The sequence below is a fragment of the Solanum dulcamara genome, chromosome 10 (genome assembly GCF_947179165.1).
Source record: "Solanum dulcamara chromosome 10, daSolDulc1.2, whole genome shotgun sequence".
In the NCBI taxonomy this organism is placed as follows: Eukaryota; Viridiplantae; Streptophyta; class Magnoliopsida; order Solanales; family Solanaceae; genus Solanum; species Solanum dulcamara.
Window position 1 is genome coordinate 22,566,424 of NC_077246.1, and position 5,883 is coordinate 22,572,306.

Genomic DNA, 5,883 nt, shown 5'->3' on the forward strand with positions numbered 1-5,883 from the left:
TTATGGCGTGTTAAAATGTCGTTATGTGAGTTGATCTATTATAGATACATAGAATATGTTGTGGAAGAGGGTGAGAAAGACAGTGGAGGCGTCAATTCTTATAACACTTGTATAATTTATATATACACTTGTATATGAGTGTATACAAAAGAAAATACCAGATTTTACTGCAACGGAAATCATTTTCCCTCCTTTTAACATATTCTTTGTGACACCACCACCACAAACCTCCATTTTCAATGACCATTCCATATTAACAACAAAACTTTCTACCTTAGAAGCAAAGAGAGTTTTTTTACTATAAAAGAGAACACCAATACAAGAGATTTCTAATTACAACCATATATATACCCAAGCGTTTACAAAGCCTATTGGATTAATGAGCCTTAAAATTGACACAAAAAAGGATTTGGAATCTTAGTCATGTGATTGTACAAGAACAACACAATGCAAGCTTCAGAATTCCATGTGTTATCCTTGTGCTATCGCACCAACTTAGCGAAAGCCTATGAACTCTTTCAAATATCGCACCAACTTAGCACAATACAAATTTTCATTAATTTCTTCAATTTTGAATCGAATAACAATTCAAATCCACTATAAATCAAGACATAATCACTCATACAATAATACTCCTAAAAAGGTTAGTAGGGGTGAAAAATATTACTGCACTATTAGAATCAACTATACAAAATCCTTAATTTACGAATATGTTTAATGTTATTTATGAAATTAAACAACATAGTATTGATTACTATATTAAATGATTAATAATGATCAAATCTGCAAAATTCCTTTCATTTCGCCAGATTGAAAATGTCATCAATCACTACGGTTTTTATTTAAAAAATAAATCTCATAAAATCTTTTTTCCCATTAACTTGTGGAAGCCAAAACTTAATTTGGTGGCTAGTTAGCTGTTGGTAGTAAATGATACGTCATGGATTTGCGGTACTGTCAACATTTAAAACAAAGGATTATCGTAAGTTCTTGAGCGTGTTTAAGTTTATATGATGTATTTTTGTGTAAATGTGTAGGAAAGGTAAGTGTGAAGGCACCAGGATCATAAAAGCTGAAAACTCAAGCTGATAGCCGTCCACAAGACCCCATACGGACAACAAAAGTCTATACTATGGACTTGCTCGTGAAAAGTGCTTCTCAATATAAAAAGTCAAGGCATGCTCTATTGTTAAATTCCGTATTTTTGCATTTTGGATTATTCGTAAGCTAACGATTATAAATTCAAGGACTTTTAATTTTGAATTTTAAAATGACATGATTCGTTGTAGATGCCAAGTTATATGAATAATTTATGTGTAGTAAAATACATCTCAAGAAGGACCCTTAAGCCAAATCAAAATAGAAGCCATCAAATATGTTTTTCTTAAAGTCACGTTTCGGGTAAGCTGACTTCGGGAGGCCATAACCTCTTTATAATTTGAGAATTTGGGAAAACTCTCAACATGAAAGTTGTAGATAATTGAAATATCTTTCCAACCATAGGTCGTGGGACGAAATGTGATATCGGAGTAATAAGATATAGACGTTTTAAGTCTGATAGGCCAAACTAAATAGTGAATTCGGCCCAACCCAATTCTAATTCGGGTCAGGCCCAATACCCACGAAATTAGATCTGATTTTTTGTAACTATTCCTTCATACTTTATACCAACATAATTTTGAAAATTTCCAGAGAGAGAGAGAAAGGGAGTTCTTGAGAGAAATCCCAAATCCGACCAAAATTCAAGTCCCGAAACCCGAAGCTCATGAAGAGAAAATTGTTGTACGTCGCGTTGGCTTCAATTTGAGCTAGAAATCAGCCAATAAGGAGAAGATTTTATGTGGTGCTGCAAATTTAAGGTAATATTAAAGTCTCCTTTTCATTGTTAACAAGTTTAGTTAGAGTTTTAACGGATTAGAACGGAGAAAATAGTGTTATAAACTAGTTTGGTGATTTGTTGAGAGTTATGGGTTAAAGGGTTGTTTTAGGTAGATTAAATAGATGGAATTATCTTAGTGATGATGTATAATAATGGTTGATATTGTTTTAATGTTGTTGATGAGTTGTTGTTCTTGAATTTGGAGGAAAAAGGTGTATGAAGATTGTGAATGTTCAAACCCGTTTTTGGAATTGAGTAGCTGGTAGTAATTCTGGAATATCTCATTGTGTAGACCTTCGATTTTAGATATTAAACATGTTTTGGAAAGCTAATACACGTACCTACAACTCTTATGTTTATGTCTTAGTCTATATCTGCTGTTATTATGTCAAAAACTGAGCATGAATCATAAGACAAATTCTGTCCAGATTCTGGATTGAAAATTCCTTCATGTATAGCTGTTCGTATTTTGATGATATCTCTTTGTAGAAAATGAATTTTGAGTTGATTTCTTTTGCATTGGAAACTTAAGACAGAGATATAAATGTTTCATGAAGGTTATAAAGTCCAGTTTTGCCGTTTTCATTTTCAAAATTTAGATACAACGTGAGGTACTTGACTTTCCGAATTTACTGCTTTGGTAACATGAATAATAAATCTTATTTTGTGTCAATATTTTGGATTGTTGATGTTGGTTGATGATTATATGGCTGGTTTGAAAGTGGGAAAAGTGAGCGGTATAGGGGAGGTGCTGTCCAATTTTTTTTAGAAATAACCTACTAACGATAGACTACGTTTTATTCTTGTCCATAGCTTAATCATAGTGCTTAACGTTTTAATATAGGTTGAGACAATATTGGACAACATATACGTATAAACGCTAAAGGTATGTAAAGTTAACATTTTCTTCTTTTGGCATGATCCATATGAAACGAATGAATGACGTATGCTTAAATTCCAAAGAAACTCGTATTCGTAGATATACTCGGATGGCTACCGTTCTTGATTTTCAAAATTTATATTGTTATGTCTTGACTCATGTGTATGATTCCAGCCATCCTAGTTGGTATAACTCATGTTGTGGTATAATTCATATTTTAGTATAATCCATAATTGGTGTGATTCATAATGACTATTGTCTTGGTTTTCAAATGATGGACTATTTTGCTTATTCTATTAAGTCTCCGATAATGATCAAATTTCGCAAGGTTGCTAATGATACCTTATTCGTGCATATTGTTATGGTATTATTCACCGAGTCCTACGATAGGCCGGGTATGTTATCATGTATGGATTCCACTACATTATTCACCGAGTCCCTTACTAGAGGGCCGGGTACGTGATATGATAATATGATATTATGATGATATGACGATATGATTATGGCACCGAGTCCCATAATGGGCCGGGTACGGTATCAGTGTACACTACTCTATTCACCGAGTCCCTTGCTAGAGGGCCGGGTATGGTATATATATACATATGACGATATATTGATATAATTGTGACACCGAGTCTCATAACGGGCCAGGTACGATATATGATGATGATATGCATGTCTTCATTTTATAAGACATAGGTACAGTGATTTATTGATTATGATACTTGACTCCTGAATCTTTATTTCAGATGTGATCTCCTTTACGGTATTTTATGCTTTATATACTCAGTACATAGTTCGTACTGACCCCCTTTTGTTCGGGGGGCTGCATTTCATGCCTGCAGGTACAAATACTCATTTTGGAGAGCCGCCAACTTAGGATTCTACTCAACGGGTTTGAAGTGCTCCATTGTCTCGGAGCCCAAACTTTGGGTACTAATCCTTATAATGTATATATTTGTGTATTTAGGGGTACGACGGGGCCTTGTCCCGTCATATGCTATTGTTAATTCTCTTAGAGGTCTGTAGACATATGAGTGGGTTGTATATAGATGTTGTCCGGTGTACTAGTATGACTTATGTTTTTGGACGTTTACATTCAGAATGGAAGCCTTGTCGGCTTACATATTATGTTATCTTATTTTTGACAATTAAGACTCCCCAAGAAATAGGTGATTTTAGTATATATATAAGTAACAGTTTGAGACAACGTGCTACCCATATAAATCCTTTATCATGCTTAATTGTCGATTGACTATAGATAATATGTGTGTATACGAGGGTCCAATTTGGACACTAGTCACGGGGCTAGGTCGTGACAAAAGTGGTATCAGAGCAGTTCATCCTCGGAGTGTTTACAGACCGTGTCTAGTAGAGTCTTGTTTATCGGTGTGTTGTGCACCACATCTATAAACAGGAGGCTACAGGACATTTAGGACGTTGCCTTTCTTTCATATCTAAGATCGTGCGATAGAGCCCAGCCATAGGACATGAAATTCTTTTTTTCTATCTTTTGATTTCAGCTGAAGAACGACATCGATAGAAGAAAACGATTGATGATATTGGAAGCTACACAATAAACGGGTAAGTAATGATGCGACACAATAAACGGGTAAGTAATGATGCGAAAGAGGTATGGTGGATAAGGTAAGCATATTGAAGTATGATTGAAATGTAAAGTTGAAAATTGAAAGAAAAAGTAGACATGAAAGTGTAACAGGTGCAGTTCGAGTCGGACATAAGAGGTAAGTCCATCATTTTCATACTGTTGTTGATATTGGGTGCCCTGTGTGGCTGCGATATGATATGAATATATATATGTTGAACCTGTGAGGCATTGTTGGTATTTTCTGCGTGCAGATTTTGGGATAGTAAGAAATACAGAGGAAACTCTACCCATTTTTTTTTTCAGAAAAAAAAAAAGAAGAGAAAGTGGGACATAAGTTCATAATATATTTTGAAGGTTGATAACCATGAGGTAAATTTATTGTGTTGTAGTAAAGAGTTAAGAAATACCCCAATGTCATCATTAAGGGACACCATTTTTATTTGGGAAATTTTATTTCGGAAAAAACCTATTTAGAATTGATTTAAACGAACCAAGATAACTTCCAATCGCATGTTTTCCTTAAAAGAAGCTTTTGTTGAAGGAAAAAAAAATACGTCTCATAATTAAGTTTTACTTCCATTGAGAAGTACAAGGCACTCAACAATTAGTTTGTGAATTAAATAATTCATTCAAAATTTAAGAATAACCTTGGAGGTAAACCAGGTGCATCAAGCATTAAGAGGTCCGGTGGTGCTCGTTGGATTCTAGCTTCCTTTTGGTGGTGGTTGAAGAATGCCTTATGATAACATTTTATTAGTCCTTAACCAATTAATTGGAGATGGAACTGGTGAATGGAAAACATAAACTTGTGGAATATTCAGGATCATGTATTTCATGTGTTGTTCATGAAATGCTAGGATGATTCGAAAGGGGTTTTGATACTAAGGGATAATTTACAAAAAGGTTAAGTACGCTTAGTCCACCGAGTATAATTGACCCTTAGTAAGAATCGTGAATAAGGTTAAAAAGTGTTACACTATGGGATTGAGTAAGAACAGAATATAATGTGAGTATGATGAGAATCGTTATGAAAATAAGTAAAGTCTAGCGGAAAAGTGGCTAATGGATATGATTTTGAGTAAGATTAAAAGTTAGTATTGGGTACACGACAAGGGTGAAAGCGTATAAGGCATAAAGGAGTATTGTGTATATGTGACTTCACCTCGAAAAATAGTGAAATCCTTAGATGATAGGAAATGTAGATTTGCAAAAATAACGGATGTATTGTGAGTTTACTAGAGGAACATGTGATATCTATTGAGATAAAGATAGCGTTATAAGAAAGCTTGGAACACTGATCACTAGAATATAAGTGCTACCGAATAGAGAATTTAAAACGATTATAAACACTAGCTAATTACTGATTAGAATAAATGGAATGTGGCTTTGAATGAATTGCTACATTAATTATATCATTTGAGTACCATTTATCAGACGAGATTTTGTACTATATATCGGAAATTCTCATCACCTTGTGATTGTGTTAAGGTTTCGTACATGGGTAATCTAAGTTAT

General features: G+C 34.2%; 1 long non-coding RNA gene across 1 annotated transcript; it reads left to right on the top strand.

The window, feature by feature from the left end:
* The first annotated feature begins 1,694 nt into the window (after positions 1–1,694).
* On the top strand, positions 1,695–3,916 carry LOC129871235 (uncharacterized). Its single transcript, XR_008762214.1, has 3 exons — positions 1,695–1,859; positions 2,724–2,765; positions 3,605–3,916. It is a non-coding gene; the product is annotated as an uncharacterized LOC129871235 (long non-coding RNA).
* Positions 3,917–5,883: the final 1,967 nt, after the last annotated feature.